This window comes from Anopheles darlingi, chromosome 3 (genome assembly GCF_943734745.1).
Source record: "Anopheles darlingi chromosome 3, idAnoDarlMG_H_01, whole genome shotgun sequence".
Classification (NCBI taxonomy): Eukaryota; Metazoa; Arthropoda; class Insecta; order Diptera; family Culicidae; genus Anopheles; species Anopheles darlingi.
Genome location: NC_064875.1, coordinates 15311467 through 15329676, shown reverse-complemented (window position 1 = coordinate 15329676; position 18210 = coordinate 15311467).

The window sequence follows — 18210 nt, the reverse complement described above, 5'->3', positions numbered from 1 at the left end:
ACCGGATCAACGACGGGAGTGATCGAACTCACTCGGTATGTTATCTGTTGACCGGACCGGTCGCAAAGGATTGCTCGTTCGAGGGCGGTTGCTTAAGCTAAAGGGTTTCAGGTTACCTAGACCCCTGACCTCCACTCCGCTAATCCCATAATCCCGTTCCCGCAGCAAAACAGAAAAGCAAAAAAAAGGAATTGAAAATAGCAAACCGACCCGTAGGTTGATGGCTAACGGCTTAAAGATGTTTCGGAGTCCATCAGCGACCGATCGGAGGGATCATTCCGGTGAAAAGTCTCTCAGGGACGAACCGGTGTTCATCTTATGCTCGACGTCGTCGTCGTCGTCGTCGTTGGTGGTGAAACGGTTGAAACCTTCGGAAAGCGTCCGAGAATCCTTTTTGCAAACAAATTTTGACTTGCTGGTGGGCGGATTAGAGGTGTTCCGTCGAGGGGCTTAGCTTCGCAACATAATTGACCTTTAAGATATTCAGTGTCATCTTTTTAAACCTTTATGCTCTTTCTGATTTAATTTTTTATGAATTTTTAAAGACAGATAAATTTACTGCTTGGAATAAGGGGAAAATTAGCTACTGCAGCTCACAAATCGTTTTTCCAAGCATTGCTGGTCAGCTGAACTATTTTCAAGGACACAGAGAGTGCAATTTTATGTTGAGATGTTTATAGTCAGTTTTGAGTGTTGTCTCAACAGGCAGCAGCTGAAGGTTGTACGAAGCGTAAAGTACTAACAATTACTTTGTATTTAGTCTAACTTACAACTCAAGCGTTATTTAAAAGCTCAAGTACTGTACAGGATATTCTTAAACCTGATATTACTTTACGTTAAATATGCGCGTAGCATAACATTATCTTTGCACGCATTATATGTAACTTGCATAACAAAACCTCAGCAGATATCAACACGAAAGTCCTTAACGAGCTATTACCTGTCGACGGCCTAATCCCTGGATGCTTATTTCAAATCCATGCTTTAGGGTTGATGCAAAATTAGGGAACTTCCAAAGAAATAACAAACAAATTTTCCTAAATCCCTGTTTTAAAGCTGGACCGCGAAAGGCGTGAAAACGCTTCAGCAAACAAGATTACGGCTCCAGGCGTCACCTCGCGCCGCCTAATCATTTAAGTAAATCATTCCGCATTTTCTCCATTCCATTGCCCCTCTTGAAAACCACCAAAGTCGTGGCTTTTGGCGCGTTTTTTGTCGTGCCAAGTACATTCCCTACCCGGGGATGGTCTCGTATCTGTTTCGCCACACAAAAAAGCTTCTTGAATCCTCTCTGTACCTGGTGCTTTCGGGGTAATTGTGTCTCCTGCCCCCCGAAAGAAGGAAAGATCCCTCCAAGCCACGAACCATACCGATAAGTACGCAGCAGGACGATGGCAGGAATGGTGGCTTTCATCTTGCACCCCGAAGCATCGTCATCGTCGTGCCCGGTGACGCGGATTAGGACGAGGGATTTGTGCGTGTGTTTGTGGTTCGTACCGATCCTGTCGCTCTCTCTCTCTCTGTAGCCTCTACTGCAGTGTGAGTGCTTCAAATGCGACTTCTGAAGGCTAGAAGGATGGATTTTGGGCAAGACTTTACGACTCGTCCGGCCCTAAATCATCGAATGCGCTTATGCGAGTGCCGAGAAGGTCAGCTAATCAGTTTCATCAGGTGAAGGTAGATTTGGGGGCCAATCCCCCCGGCCTGTGCAAAGTGTAAGCGATTTGAGGTGTTACAGAGTCCAGAGCCTGGGCTGCACATCGCACATCGATGCATGCCCGGTCCTAATGCGATTTGATTGACTTTGAGCACCGGAGCAGGTCGCAGTGCTCGGAGTGTGTGCGTGCGTGCGTCCTGGTGGTTGTACCATTCGAAAACCCTGACCCCGAATCGACGGATGTCGCTGAAGCGCGTTAAGCCTTCCGGGAGCCACCAACCAACCAACCAAACCTTCGTAGCTTATGCTGCGTGCGGTATGTAGCAGGTTCAACGAACCGCTCCATTCGACGGCCATTGTGTCCGTTTTTTTCTCCCCCCTTTTCGTTCTCCGCTTCGGAACATCGGTCCATCGGTTAAAGCTGATCCCGGTAGGGAAATTCGATCTTTCGTGCTCGAGCGTCGATCCGGCTGACCGGGACCGGCCCCGGGTGAGCTCATATTTATCGCGCTTAGCGCAGCATAAACCGCCACGATGGCCACCGCCTTCACTGTCCTTGAACACGTGGGAACGGGTTTTCGGTTCCCGGTTCTCGGTTCCTCGAACAAAAAAAAAAGGTTGTCTCTTCGACTTCATCTTCATCATCTCTTTGCGCCGGCTACTTTGACTGACATCGGTGCACGCCCGTTGTGTGTGTGTGTGTGTGTGTATTGACAGATGACAGCGGAAAATTAATAGAGACATGATTTTCGGAGGGGGACCCGGGATCCGATAATTCGCCAGCCAGCGAACTGGTTCAACGGTGATGCTGTCACCGGAGAACCGTAGTTCTAGTTGATCAGAACGCTGCCAGCATGTTCGACGTTTGCCGTGACAACCTGCTCCCTGTCTGTTCAGTAGGCGCTTGCTGGCGTTTGAAACTGTGAAAGGGCTTTGCGTCAACGCGCAAAGCCTACTACTGCTTACAGCCGTATGTTGTGATCGGCCGAGCGTACGGATTAGGCCGTACGGTTCCTCGAGAAGCTCGAAGCTTTTGTCAGTGTTCTGCTGGTGGTTTCTGGCGCACGGTGAGATGTCTGGAGAAAGTGTCACCGAAGCCCCGACGTACCTGTAGAAGCGCTTCAAGTCTTGAATCAATCAATTTTCGGATCGATTATTATTCGATTTCCGTTCCGCGCTGCCACGTCGCGGACTTACCCTTTTATATTTGGGGATTAGAAGCGACCGGATTATTCTGCGAGTGTGCGTTAACAAGCCAGCATCATAAGCCACGGGGCCTTACAAATTGAGTCTTAACAATTCGGAGACGTTGTTCATGAACATGGAACTAGGTCGTTAATGTAGCGTTAAGCGTATTACTGGACGGAGGCGATTATCCTGGACAAGGAAAATATGAGTTTCGTTCTCACGATCGAGCTCGACCTCAATAAACAGCTTCGTCGCTAGTAGTCAGTACACCTTTCCAAGTCCAAGGTTCAAGTACCAAGTCTACGAAAGTCAATTATTTGCGGCTTATCAGTGGGAGGGGCAATCGCAATTTTGTTCACCTCCTTCGGACGGTTATACGCACCTTATACGTGTTCTGCTCGAGTGAGCTTCGAACACCTCACGTCGTGTCCAGAACCATATTGCAGAAGACGGGACTTAGTAATGGTGAGAAAATGAGAACAACTTGCACCCGGGCCAGGTACATGCAGCGGCAGATTTAATATCTTCTAGAGCCCCTTGGTTGTAATTTGTGAGTCCGACCTCATCACAACTCGAGTTTTAAGACCTCACGAGCTCAAGCAGCGCAGATGTAATGGACTAACACACAGGATATCATAAAAGCACCATCGAGTGAAACCAGTTGTTCCTACACGTCACTTCCGGTGGCCACAGTACCTTCGAGACCGAAGCCAAAAAACCAAAAAACGTCGGTACTGGGTCTGGGGCCTTGCCCTTCTATAAAACAACTTAATTAAGCAGCGCCCTCTCGGTGTGTGTCTTTCGTCGCGTCTCTGGGCGCAAAGTCAAACGCCCTAACAAGCAATTAAGACCCGGTGAATGCCCCATCTCGGCTGGGTGCGGTATGTATGGTTCTTTGGCATTGACTTTGGACACTGCAAAGCGTCAATGCAACGTCCACCAGGGCGTAGGTTGCTTTGATGTGTTCCAAGTACCTCCTGGTGACTGATCCTTACACCAAGCGGGAGGGGGGTCTCCTGCCCCAAACCGAAAACGAAACGTGTTAACGTGTTCGGTATCGTCGACATAAAGGCCACCGGAAAGCCCTCCACCCATATTCAACGTCCAGTCGGACGGAGATTCAATTTTTGGGAAGGGAAAAAGGAAATTGTAACGCCGTAATTGTGTGTGGAGCCGAGGTCAGTGAGACCAATGCTCCAGCAGCCGATAAACAAGCTCATTAGGGAAGGCTACCGTGCGTGGTCATGTGCACGCATTTTACGCCTCTGGCCCTCTCTCTTGTTAATGAAGTTACCATTTTCGGTTGCATAAAAGGGCTTCTGCATATGGGCTGTACACGGTTCACGGAACACCGCCTCTGGCCGCCCTCGAAGCACTCGGTGATCTACCTGTCAATGCCTGGGAGTGTAACGCTCATAAAGTTACTTCTTGGTTTGATTAGCCCTCGGAAGGGGACCTCGCACGCCGCCAGAGCGTGCAGTTTAACGACTTTCGATTTCGTCTTCCGAAGCTAATGAAGGCCAATGCGGTGCGTGCCTTCGTGCTGGCATCTGGTGACCGTTGCCGTCCGTATCCAGCGTAGAAACGGTCATTATGCCGTGGCGTGTGCAGCGTACGAGTCTTCACCTTCCTGTGTCTGCGATGATCATCGCATGCAGTTGGCGATTGTGCTAATGTATATGTTGCAGCAATCGATAACGCGTTCCCTCCTTCTTCTATGATGCAGCAAAAACGGTTAGTGCTGAGAGGGAAAAGGAGGTTGTAGTGATGCGGTTGAGACCTTTTATTAGAGAGACTCCATCCAGAGACAGAGAGAGAGAGACAGAGAGAGAGAGAGAGAGAGAGAGAGAGAGAGAGAGAGAGAGAGAGAGAGAGAGAGAGAGAGAGAACACTTAGCATTAATTGATTTTTATGGGAACTTTATCTCAATTGTAATTAACATCGCTTTGCATAACCCGGTTGTCTGGTGGCAGGGGGTAGAAGCGCTTGATGAAGCCATTTTTCGGGGTCAAACGAGGTGAAGCAACCCACCTCCTATGCTACCAACGAACGGACCCCACAGACCAACACCACAACACATCCACCACGAAACAGGGGTTTTATGTTTGTTCAAAGCGTTATGCTGCATTGCGGATGGTGGGATGATTGATAAATGCTCTGCGCCGCCTGTTGTCTCTCTCTCTATCTCTCTTCTCGTAGTGCCCTCTAGTTATATTATGTTGAAACACTTTTACTTACACTTTTATGATCCACCATATTTCTCATCCCCGCCAACCCTCGGGAAAATCCTACCACTCGTTCTCCGAAAACATGATTCCTCGATCGTTGCTATGGATACTGCATTCCAGCACCGCAGCGATCGTGTCGTTGCGATCCATGCGTTGTATGTAAGCAACCATTATAATGGTTTGTTGGCCGCATAATCCGTCCATCGGCGGAACGGAAACTGGTGCACTTCCGAACGCATTAACTGGATTCCACCGTGGAATGCACACGCACACGAGCAGGGCTTAAAAACAGATCAATCCTGGTAGCAGCAACAGCAGCATCATTCCATGCTTTACACGCGAGGCGATGGCGGTTTTACACCATTTTATGACCTCGCCCTATGGCGGCAATAGCCCGTGGACCGTGGAACATTATGTGGCCCCGACATAAACGCGCTTAGATTGATTTGTGATTTGCTGGGTGGTGGTTCCCGGCGTACCCGGCGCACTGTTTTTGGGAAAGGAGCATAAAAGTGAAATACTTTCCGATTCATCTGTCGATCGGATCTCACATCCCAAGGCAAGAAGGGGCTACGGAGCGGCACACCACCACAACAGGCGCGTCACCACGATTGATGGGTGCCGGAAGAAATGGGGCCACAACATGGCGGTCTGGTGGTGGTCTCAAGTGGCATCGTGGCACCGTCCCCGCACCGAAATGGCACCGAAAGTGAGGAGAGGAATTTTGAGAGATTCCATAAATCATGTGCCCGAAAGCGAAACCTCTTCCCCCCGACCGCCCTTTGAGCCCTTCTTTGGTTTCTTCTTCCTCGCGCCAGAGCCAGGGAGAAAATTAGTTTATGTCCTACCGATGCCTCTAGCGGGCCCCTCGGACCGGTGTCTATGCTGATGCTGATGGGAGATGAAATCTAAACCGACGCCAAACCATGCGTTGGATGCCTCGCTTGGAGGTCTTCGGTCTTCTCGATCTTCTCTTCTCTCAAGGGCAGAAAGACCAGACGGGGAATGTGTTTTGTTTACCTTTTGTCCCCACTCCCTTCCCTCACACACACACACACACACACACAGACACAGACACTCCTTTGCGGAGAGTTACGATCACGTGAGTTAGGGTTTATGCTTATGAGGTTTTTGGGGTCCCGTTTTCCATATTCAGGTGTTCCAGGAAACCAGAAGAGAGAGAGAGCGCACGCAGAGTGCGGCCGGTGTCATGATGCATTTCACCCAGATCTTCGTGGCCTCGAACGAAGAAATGTAGCAAATACGTTCTTGTAAATGGTACCGGCTCGATAACAAATCAAGCTTTCGATACCATCGCACTCGATACGGTGTTCGATGTTTCGATGTTCCGGGATCCGCGTTCTTGTGTGCGCCTTCATAATTTTCCGCGCCGCGCGAAGAATTATTGGGAAGAAACCGGTGGATTTCTCATGCAATTATAAACATTCGAACGAGCGAGAGCAGCTCTGATCTCCATAATCATAAATTGGGTGTTTTGTTTGGTTTTTGGAGGCTGTTTGGTTCGAATTCTGAACGATCTTCTTCTAGTACGAGACCGTTGCTGGATAGTTTTCGATAGTTCTGCTAAGTTTTAATAATCTACTGGCACGGGGAAAACTATCTTTAGGGCTTTATGTTGATCTTTTGCTGCGTTATTTTGGGATTTTTCTTCATTATGTTGAATTACTCTATTAGTAACCTTCTGTTTAGTTGCTATTCGTATGGGGATCCTGTTTGTTGAAATAGAAAATCAAGATTTTATTGATAAATTTATGTTTAAAAAATTTAGAAAAACAATACACAGTCAGAACAGCAGAAAGTAATATAGAGACCAGATGCCAATAGGGACATAACATTCTTCCAGGCATATGGGATTCCATATATGTAATTTATCTCGAATTTAATTTATGCTTCGTGTTTGACCGTTTTTACCTATGCATTTTTGATGTTGCGAACAATTATGTTTTTATTGAAATCAAAATATTTTTTTATATTTATAATCTCGATAAATATTGTTAATCGGATGGTTATGATCTAAATATGATATGTATTGGTAAGTATGTCATGGTAGCTATGAGCAACTCTAGCGTAGTTACCAATAAGACAAAGTAACCTATGCGTTAGTTAGTAATACGATACTCAAAACATTTGCTAGATCACCTCAACGAGAATTCATGTGTTTTATTCTGTGATAAATCAGCAGTTTTATGTCTGCCTCAGATCAACAGCAAACAGACGGTTGCCAGGCTACAGCTTCATCTACTCTTCGACTCCTTTTCCTTAAGCAGATCGACATCACCGCCCATCTCACCGCTCCTCCCGCACACTACAGCATCACAAATGGAAACATCTCAATTCGTTCGCAAAAAAAAAAAACACTCGCCCTGCACGCCATTGTGCAATGGCACGACTGCGATCGTAATGGTTCCGCCCCAACGGTTCGCCCGGAACGTGCAATCAATTGCACCACGCGTCTGTGTGCGTGCGTGTGTGTATGCTTTAGTGTGTTTGCGAACCATAACCTCACAAAGCAACCACCACACGAGAGCACGTACTATCGGCAACGCCAGGTTTTATGGTTCTTAAACATCAAACAGTGCCTCATCCTCCCAGGTGACACATTCCCTCCTCCCTCCCACCTCACTCGCAGGTAAACACGAGCGTTCGCGACAGACAATTCATCTTTAATGGAGTCTCGCAACATATAGTGCCCGCCCCCGGGATGCACGCACATTTAGTGTGCCTCGGTGACACACCGACACACACACACACACACATGGAGATATGGAGACATGCGCGGGTCTTAAACCGTTGGTCCGATTAGTCACGTGAGTGAGTTGGCGCTCATTCGGTTTGGTCCCGGATTCCGGGCGGTTTGTTTAATTTGCTTTATGCTGTTAGCACTCTTTCATCGCACCGCGTACCGGCGTACCTTCTCCTCCTCCTCCTCCTCCTTCTCCTTCACCCACACACAGAGCGGCCGTGGGAGGAAGTCATAAAAATTTGCAATTCTTACCGGCAACTCCCCCTCCCCCCGGGCTGTCTGGGGTCCGTTGAGACGCGCGAAAAATCGTGAAAAACGCCCCAAACGGCGACGACACGCAGAGAAGGAAGTGAAGGAAGCGGAGGTGGTGGTGGTGGTGGACCTCACGCGCGCGCGTTCGCGTCACCGCATAAATGATGAAGCAATTGTTTGGAGCGACCGCGCGCGCCAGAAAACTCATCCACTTCGGCGCGTCTCGATTTTATGGTTCAATTTCGTCGCCACCGACGCTCTCGGAGCCTTACGAACCCTCGGATGGGCCACCGAAAGAAAGTGTCGCACATTTGGTGAATCCGCGCGCCTGTGTGTGTGTGTTCAGGCAAGGAACGTGACCACATTAGACGGCGGCGGTCGTGGAGGTCCTTCGGAAATGCTCCGGTTTTACGATCGCGGCCAAGAGCCCGCGTGCTGGACCGAAATGCCGGTGCGTTCCGTGGCTCGTTTCGTTTCGTCCGTTCGCGCGTTTCGCCGTTTGGATTAGACATTAAAAAGTCTGGCTCGATTTGGTCTCGGCTTTTGGCCCTTTTTTTGGCGCTGGTGCCATGCCGTGCCTTTGCGGAAAGCGTGCGCTTGACGGGGGGGCCCGGATGAGCCCGTGAGGCGTGAGGCAGCGTACGGTCGCTAACGGGGCACGCCATCGCGCGCGCCACCATCATTGCGTGCCTTATTGCGTTTAGCAGCGCAACCTCCGCACCAGCGAGCGGCGCTGTTTTGGGGCCCCATTTTATCCTCCAGCTTTCGATCCGCGCTTCCACCAAAACGATCAAACAGAAGGTGGGAGGAGGCGAGGAGTGCCGGGTGGTGTGAGTGTTGAAAATTCATGATTTAGCCGGTTCCCTTTATGTGTGCTTCTTGTGTGGAAAGAGAGAAGGAAATTTATCGCGTCCATTGTTGTTGTTTTTTTGAGAAGGAAGAGGAAGGCTGGGGTGGCCCCAAACAGACCTTCGCCCTGACTCGCCCAAGGTCAGGTCGGCTTCGAGGATGCTCCACCGAGGGGGCTTTTTTTGGCGCGAAATTGATATCCACGGGGTGCCTCGCCGGAGGACGTTCCCGGCCAGCCTTATTGTTTTGACACATCCTTTCGCTGGTCTTTTGTGTGGGTTTCGGGGGCGATCCGGGGCCCGCTTATTCGGAGGCCCGTGCTGCCCGCGAATGGCACTCTGGCCGTTAAATGGTTTGCGCAGACGTCGAATGGAGGAATATTTCATTCGCCGGAGAATTGGAGCACCATTCGGCGATGGCTGCATCGATATTTATTGTTTTAAACAGTGCAAAAATGTGTTTTTGATGTGACTTGCCTTGCAGTATCTCTAATCTATTGTTCTTATGCTGGTCACTAGCAGCATTGAAAACCGATATTTTTTTGTTCAAAGTCAATTGTGGAGTTCTTCTGCGTAAGAACACTTCTCAGTACGTTTTATAAATTGTTAACATATGTTTTGTATTAAGTGTAGCATGTGTAGCATTCATTGGACAACCTTTTACTAACTTTAAACATTTGAAGCAGATATCGATTTTAATGTGTATAAAGTCATGAACCAGGACACAAGGAACAGGCTTCTCCTTTGACATTGACAAGGACATAGCTATAGCATTAGAGTTTGTACTTCATTCATCTATCTGCTACTTGTTTTAACATGGTTTTTAGTGTTCAAGAGTTTACCATTAGAATAGTTTGAAGTAGATATCGACTTGAACCTGTTGAATAGTGCGCGGTATGAAGAGCTGCTATCTATCTCCTTTAACATTGCCAGAAGAGTAACAGTCGCCATGGAACGTATGCTTCATTGAACCTGTTCCCCAGAAAAGCCGTCAGCCGTCCAATAAAGCTGGGACATCTTCTTTTTTTTCATAAATTCTCTATGAATATGGTGGCATCGCAACAGATGTTCCTGGTATACCATTCGAAAGAGTTCCGGGTATATTTCGAGGCACAATTCCCTTCAACGATACCAACTCTCAGAAAAATAGGTTTCCCATCTCCTCCTCCTCCTCCTCCTCCTCTACTACACGCAACGTACCAACATATCATTGACTTTCGCACACACGTTTTTCGGGCAAAAATTTAATAAATAAATCATTCCAAAAAACCCAGCATACCGCACGCTGGGAATCGCGGTGCGCAAAATGTGCTCGATGGTTCCATCAAAATTCCTGAAACACACACACATACGGACACGGACATGCCCCGCTCTCTACACGGTAGCAAGTCAAGGCCCTGGGAATCGCGAAACAAATCGAACGAACGCACGCACTCTTGGACGTCTCGTCGTTTTTTGGGGTGCGAATTTATAAAATATGAAAATACCGTTCCGCAGGTTACGTAGACGATAGACCGAATGTCAAAATGCACGTTCCTTGCGCGCACACACACAAACACACACGCACACACTGTGGCTGTGTGTCGGCATTCCTTGCTATCTATTGGGTGTGATCTATGACAGCTGCGTTCCTGATGGGGCGATGGCTGTCTGAGCGTAGCAGGCGTTGAGCCGCGTTCCAGCTTCAGATTTACTGACGATTCCCGTCGTAGCCATCGCCGTCATGTTGCTTCACACCTCGCGGTCGCGGTCCATGCACGCAATGCTTCGAATAATGCTTTTGAATAATTTAATGGAACTTCTTTCGCCAGACGCTCCGGATCTTAGGTTCCGGTTGTCTATTCCACCGAGAAGTTCCACCATCGACGCGTAACATGGTATGTGTGTGTGTGTGTGTGTGTGTGTGTGTGTGGTCAGTAGGTCGGATGAGTTCCGAACACTGCAATGGATGGACATACGCCCCAAAAACCCATCGTACACCAACAAATGCTGGCACACCACCACGGGAGCACCCGATCGCTAACGAGAGAGAGAGGGCTTTGCGTCGAGGGGCCACAAAAGGGAGGATGTCACAGGAAATGATTGGAATTGTCTCCTCTCCACTCGGTCTCTTCTCTTGCCCTCGTCCTCGCGTCACAGGACGAAGGATGTCTGCGAATTTAATTGAGCTCCTGCGCTAGGTCAACTCGGACTTGGAGAACCTCGGACCATCCAGACGGGACCCACCCTCGTTACGGGTGGGTGGGCAGAATACAAACGATCCAATTTGCTCCGGCTGACTGGCCGGAAATCAACGTCCGGTTCGAAAGGAGCGTGATTACGAGCAGCAACCCGTCGCCGCCAATATCCTTGTCCCTTTTTCGTTCCTTGGTTTTTCTAGGTTAGGATGGTCCGGTGTTCCGAGAACCGGGCCGAGATACCTCAACCTCATCCTGCTAGTGGGGCCAAACCAGGTCAATGCCGCTCACTCACCTGGCGGTTACCAGCTGGAGCAGCCGGAGGAGAAGTAGGAAGAGGAGGATTGATTTTCTGATGCCGAACGTGACTTGCGAAATGACGCCTTACGGAGATGCCCATCCTCGAATCCGACGAGGTAAAGGATTCGATAGGCGTAGAGTAGGAGGAGAAAGGGGTGGAGGAAAAGGATCATGTTGCCAGCTCCGAAGGGCTTTCGAGTGAATCCCGCTTGACCTGTAATCCCGGTAACCGGGAACTCGGTGAGGTCAGCATCTCCATGTCCGACCGGCCGTGGCCGTGGTTTTGTCTAGGGTTTCGCCGGGACAGCGGGGTCAGACGAAAGAGGGTCTACCAACCGGCCCTTCTTCCCCATTTCCCGGACTCGTTAGGCTGACGTGTGCAGGTCGGTCGTCGGTCGGGCTTCACATCCAAAAGATACTGTATAGCTAGCACCTTCTGCAGATGACCTGCTGAGGTGCTTCGATTCTCGTTTTTTTTTTGGGCTGCCATCATATCTACATCCCAATCACCACCGACTGCTAGTGATGATGATGATGATGATGATGGTGATGATGATGATAGTCTTCCATCACCACGACGGCGACGGCGCTACCGAAGTGAAAGTTCTCGATCGATTGCAGGCGCGGAGTGATATCGAAGTGACGGCCGGACACTATTTATCATTCGAGAGCAGGGAGCGGAGCTCACACCGAAGTAGGCCCCGGGTTTTTAGCGCCTACTTTGTGTTAATATTTACCTTTTCGTCGAATCATGCACCCCGACCTGATCCGGCCAGCCCGATAATTACTGCGCGACCTGGGACTCTCTCGCGGAGTGGAATAAAGGAGCCGAGCTGCAGCTGAGGGCACGAACACAAGGCGGCCTCGAGATATGATATCTAACGCCATTTGGCCTGGCAAATGGAGAGCTACAAACAAGCAAATCAGCAGACGGCGCTAAGAAGCTCGACCTCAATCTCGAAGGCGAAGACGTGCAAAGACTGGCCTATTCTAGCGCTTCGACGACTCATAATGAGCGCCGATGAGAAGCGTTGGTTGGTTAATGAATGAATAAAACCGCCAGCCGTCGGATTGCTGGCCAACATTCCGGTCTGGATCCTGGTCAGAATAATTGCGTTTTTGCTTTCAGGCTGCCTGCAAGAAACTGGACGAAAAGGGCACCAAAATCTAATCAGGATCATCTTCAAACGTTGCAACCGAGCGCAAGGTTCGCTGTGGCACAACCATTTTTTGATTCATAATGAATGAACCTTCCCAAGGCCAGGAATATATGCGGGAACGCCAAAGGAAACCCGAGAAGCTCGAACCTCAGAATGATGTGGTATTCCCTTCGGATTCCTTTTTATTTTTTGCTTTTTCCTTTTATGCGCCCATCCCTTGCGACTCCCCTGGGGGAGGAGGGAGTTGCTCGCATGAAATCGAAACGTTGCCGAAGACCAGCCACAAGAACACAAAAAGTGACAAGTGGTCAGCGGGCAAAAGTGTGAATTCCGTTGCTTATTCATTTATGTTTATGATGTTTTTATTCGCACCGAGCCGAGAGATCCTACCGCTGCTCCAGGGGGTTCTTCAGGGCCCCTTCCCTGGGGGAGGGGAACTGCAACTGATATCGCAATCGCCGTATCCACCGTAATCGGCCAATCTTCTTCTGCGTCTGATTCTGCGCCGAGTCGCAGCCAGTCATCGGCCAGTGTTTCATTTTTAAACTTAATCCGCAAGACGTTTAATTTGGATCGTCTGATCGTGGCCGTTTTCCTCGGTTTTCACTCCTCCTTCGTCGTCGCCTGAAACCTAAGACGTCTGCTGGGGATGTCAGTTTTTGGCAGCATTCCAGCAACTTGATGCCCGCTGGATGCTGCTGCCGCCGGAGAAGTGCATAAAAGTGCGAGCTCTTTCGCTTGTCCCGAGAGCGCTTGCTCGTAAACAGTTGGGCTTGGGTGTGATTTAAATTTACGCCGTGGCCTCCCAGCAAGCGCCGTGTAGACGCAGAGCCTGTGGAGAGGGAAGGGGGGAGTGAAATTAAAATCTTAAACCCCTCAACTGCGGTCGCTGTCAGGTTGAGTTTTCATCTGGAATATGTGTGGATGGAACCGGTGGCTGGTGGCAGGCAAACGGGGAAAAGGAGAGGAGCCAATGGCTAAAGGGGGATGTTCTTCACACCAAGGTGAAACGCCTGTTGCTGCTGGAGATTGCGATGCTAAAATATTGATTTCCTGCAATTTTCGAGCCCCCCATTTTATGACAGGTTGCCGTGGTTACGGCCTTGAGATTGTGCAGCGTGCTTTGCCTTGCAGCAAGTTTTATTCTTTCAGAAAATGCTGGTGACGTTAGCTCTATACATTGGCACCTAAACTCAAGCTGGTTTGTAGCTGTTGCAAACTGTTTTGTATTTCAACTGAAATAATATTTCGGTTGGGATTATGCGCCATCGCTCTGGCGCCAAACTTTTAAAACGACAATAATGTTATGCTAACCACTCCAACTGAGTAAACACGAACCATACAATATACTTTCGCATATTTTCATGTAGTAGAATAATTTCAGTATACGATGCAGGCGAGAAGGTACAATTGTATTGGTTAAAGTACTATTTTGGGTGTCGTAATAGCAATTTTAGCTTGCAAAACGCTTACCATGACCAACTGAATTGTGATTCTGTAAGAATTTGTATATCCGCAGCATCTTGTATCTAATCAAATCTATATTGTAGTTGTATTGTATCACATGCCTAGAAACAACAAACAAGTTGAGGGGAAAAAACAGCTGAGTAAATTGCACATACCACATACTGTCTGTGAAGCTGTGTGCAGCTGAATCTGTTGAAGCTGTTGAATTTTGGAGGAGAGCGATCAACACGGCAATTTTATTCTCGATGGATGACGCTCTGCGAATAACTATTAGACCATGATCATGGTTCATCAGAGTGGTCAGCATTTGCGCGGGTATTTTCTCTCTCTCTCTCGGAGAAAAGCCTACAGGCAGGAAGTGACACAAATGAAATGCGAAGCTCAAGAAGGGCGCAGTACAAATTAAGACGCACCACGATCCGCCCCGTGACTAATTTATCATTGCCATTGGACGGCCCCGGCACCGTGGTCATTCATTTAGGGAATGGCGAGCCCCGCCCTGCAACCCCGTGCCAGCCGCTTACAAGCAGCAGCTGCAACGCACCGCATCGAGCTTTGTGTAGCAGCTGAGACGAAAGAGAGAGGATGTGGTAGCGGTGGTGGTTGCTGTCAGCAAGACTGTCCGGTAGCCACAACACGGGCCACGGGAACGGGAACACAAAATCCCACACTCTGACCAGCTCACCTTCGAAAGGTAACGAATCAATAAAAGCGAAATACAATCGATGACGCAACGGCCTTTTCGGATGTCCCTTTCGGCGCGCGGTTAGGTTTGAGGTTAGGGCGCAATCGAAAAAGGGAAAACCGTCCGGCTCCCGTGTTATAACGATTGGCCAGTAGCGGTCAGCAGTAGGATTTCATCGGAAATTCGTCCTCGTCCCCGAGGACTCTTCACCACCTGCCTTCGTTGGGTCCTCGCAGGAGTCATAATTCATTCGGACAAAGCACCCAGCCAGGTCATGTCATCGGTTCCAGGATGGCAATGCTTTCGTAACTGAAGAGTTACAGACACACACACACACTCGTGGAATATCAGAATAATATACTACACAAACTTTAATCTAATCAAACCATAGCGCGACAGGAGTCGAAACCGCGTTGAATATCCACTATCAGTCGCCGAAGGTCATCGAGTGTAGGTGCTAGGCAGCTCCACAGCCGGAACCGAATCGAGTCCACCTCCTTGCACAGCAACTGCAGAATGGTGGCGTACTGCTTCTGCGTCGTACAGCTAATAGGTCTGGTAAAATCGGCAAACTGCAAAAGAGATACATTTGAGACATACACAGATACATTCGAGCGCTAAGCACTAACCTCCTTCAGGCATGCGTTGGTCAGCGAGTCATCAAAGTGCGACAACCGCAAACAGATCTGCAGATGTTCATTGGCATCCTCCAAGAAGTAGTGCATTTGCCCGAGGGTTTCCAACACAACCGCGAGCATATTCTTCTGGCGCTGTATCTCAACATCCAAGCAACCGATGCCCGATGCATCGGCCGTAATGATGTACTGATCGATCTGCGGATAGTACGCGGCAAAGCAGATCTCGGCCCGATCGAGCTGCTGCACCAGCACGGTCGTCACGTTAATGATGCTAACCTGGATCGGGGGTACGATTTGCTGGACAAAGTCATCCAGCATGGTGAACGTGGTCGAGACGAGCGTTTTGTAGGCATTCAACAGATTACTGTCCACACCGGCCGTCACCTGTTCGTAGGTATTATCCACCTCGTTGTAGCTCGCGGTAAGATTGGCCGTCATCGAGGCAAAGCTGGCCGGAAAGCTACCGAGCGTACCCTTCACACTCGGTATCTCGTTGTCCACTAGCGACGTAAGAGAGGTAACCTCCACCGTACCCAACGTGTAATCCTTAAACAGTTCCGTATCCCACATCACCTGCAGCTCGGTACTGTTCTGTTCCAGTAGCGTCCGCCGAAGGAAATCGTTCGCTTTGGTAAGGATACGGGCCGTGGCACGAGCTATCTCCGTACCGGCCGGTATGTTACCGCTTAGCTGCAGCGTCTTATCCTGGACCGCCTGCACCATCGACGGTCGTACGTTCTGAGCGATGAGCGAGGGGGTGTAGCCGGCGCTGCTCTTCGATGCCGCTGTCCGGGCATTGATTACACCGGTGCGTAGGTTGGCCAGAGCCGTCTTCAGCTCGACGAGTGTACCGTTGATGGCGGTGAGGAAAAAGTTCATATTACGGCGCACGACGGAACTCACTTTCGTCTCGACCGTCGCCAGCATCGTTTGTGCCGTGTCATTGATGAAGGCACGGGCGGCATCAATCCGGGTATCGACGGCCGCGAACAGTGTCTCGGCGGGCCCGACATTATCCGGGGCGAGCGTACGGAGCGCGGGACCGATCGGTTGTATCAGTAGCTGGGTTTGGTTGAGAAGCGCCAGGATTGCTGCACCTCCCTCATTAAACTCGACCCGTGGACTGTCGTTCGGTATGGTGGCCATTTGCAGCTGCAGTGAGGATAGCTCGGTACCGAGCTGGTTCGCGTACGACATCAGTACGGCCACGCCGGCGATGGTCGGCGGTATACCGAAGCTTCCATTCGTGCTGTGGAACTGTCGAGAACATGCAAAATTACAAAACGTAGTTCATACAGAGGGCCTAAAATATATCTGGAACCGTTTTCTCACCTGCACCAGTATTGCCACGAGGCCCAACACTAAGCTAGATCTGTGTGTCACTTTCATTCTTGCACCGCGGGTGTTTCAAAACGAACTGAAGATTCGTTTCAACTCCGCATGTTGCATTCGGTTGTGAATTCGGCAACGTTGGTTCGTCCTCGGTATGGCCGTAAAACCGCTGGTCCAAAGCGGGGAGGGGACCTTGGCTCATAAATATTGACACACGGTGTCCTCACAGGTGGCCGCAGCTTCGCGCAAATAGCGCGCGTGTCGAGCGTGTGTTTCCAGAATCTGAAACCGGCGTGGCATCTGTATCGATGGACCACTTGTACCTCGAGGGCAGCTTCTTTGAGACGCTTCGACGTAGACTAATAGGCAGATTTGCCATTAGCTTCGGCCTTGGATTGACCAGTATTCGATCACATTCACCAAGGCCAGAAGCAAGGTTTTGCTAACTCTTGCTTCTGCTCTTCAGCGTAGAGTGCAAAGTTTCGTTCCGTTGCAATGAAGCCCGTACCGATGAGGCGTCTAATGTTGTTTGCTTCATAAACAAATTTATTATTAAGTTCGTCTTTCGCGACCACGGCACAAGGTACAAGGCAGCTGAACATACTGCCACGGCCACGACAACAGCCCGGAGCGTGAAGAAGAATGCATTGGCGGTTCGCGAAGAGTGTGCTCGCTGCACGGCGTTCTGGCGTCAGGAACCATCGACGAACCGACGACCAAAGTACGGCATAAACGTAATATCATTATGCTGATTTCGAATCTTATCAGTTATCAGCGACGTGCACTGGGTGTGTGTGCGTGTGTTTGTGCACGATGCGCCTGTCAGTTCGTTTCGCTGACAGCTGAGCAACGTTCTCGCTGTTTCGCGACTTTCTTCTACGATGTTCCTTATGGAAAAGAAAAAGTCGCGGAAGAAGAGTTCTTTTTCTTGGGAGAGATGCTACAACTCCACAGGTATCGAGTTCTCCGAGCTATTTCCAACTTATTTTGATTCACCAACCGCTTGATTGCTGTCGACGGCGATGGAACAAATTGTTTTCGAGTGCATGCATTAAGGTTGGGCTTCGAATGTGGAACAGACCGAACCTACCTTGACCTAGAACGATCAGTTGCGCAAACAGACTGCACGTTCCCCCCCATCCCGTGTGTCTCTTCGCTGGGGAATTTGGCGAAAAACACCTTCACCCAGATTGATTTGTTTCTGGCGCCCGATTTCTCTTCTCCCGAAATCTTTCGCGATCACGAGACGCACGATCAGCGAGCATTGGGTGGTAGTAAAGGCACCGCCAAAGCACCAACCAGCAGCAGTCGTCGGTGAATGATTGATTGAATTTCCTAATCTAAGACAATGTCTATCAGTCTTGAGGGTTGAATCCTACGGACTGTACGGACCGATCGCGAGGTTTTCGGGATCGGTGTTTGAGGTGTGAAAGAGCTGCTGGTGGTGGCTGGTGGTCGTCACGGTTGATTGCTGTCGTCGGCAACGCCGTAACGGAGTCGTTTGAGCGAGTTTC